We start from the raw sequence: 512 nt of genomic DNA on the forward strand, positions 1-512 counted from the left end.
TTAAAGGCAAGCAACAACCTCCTTTAGCACATTAATAATAATTCTGACAGATATGCACCTTAAACAGACATTTTATTTAACTATTTAAATACAATCATTCAACGAAAACGTGCGCTTATCACACATAACAAACTAATTACAGAAACACACCCCTAACACATAAAGGAACGTCTTACCACATGTATGTTTTCCAAATCCACAGAAAAGTCCACTCTAGGCCGGGTTAAAGAGCAGCAAATGCCTGTAAGACATGTCTGAGACAGATTGGCTAAAAACCGCCTCAATACTTTTACCTCTTTGGTAGTCCCAGGATATGAGCGTCCACATTCTAAAATTAAATCCATATGGTTTTCTATGAGATAAAAAAAATGTAATGGACCTGTACAACATATATAGAATATATAGATTTCTAGAATACACATAGAGTATAGAGTTTGAATATTTACCATTATGGGGACAAATACAATCATTTATGAAATACAAGTATTCCTACCTATTCCTGGGACTTCACA

This window comes from Etheostoma spectabile, chromosome 8 (genome assembly GCF_008692095.1).
Source record: "Etheostoma spectabile isolate EspeVRDwgs_2016 chromosome 8, UIUC_Espe_1.0, whole genome shotgun sequence".
In the NCBI taxonomy this organism is placed as follows: domain Eukaryota; kingdom Metazoa; phylum Chordata; class Actinopteri; order Perciformes; family Percidae; genus Etheostoma; species Etheostoma spectabile.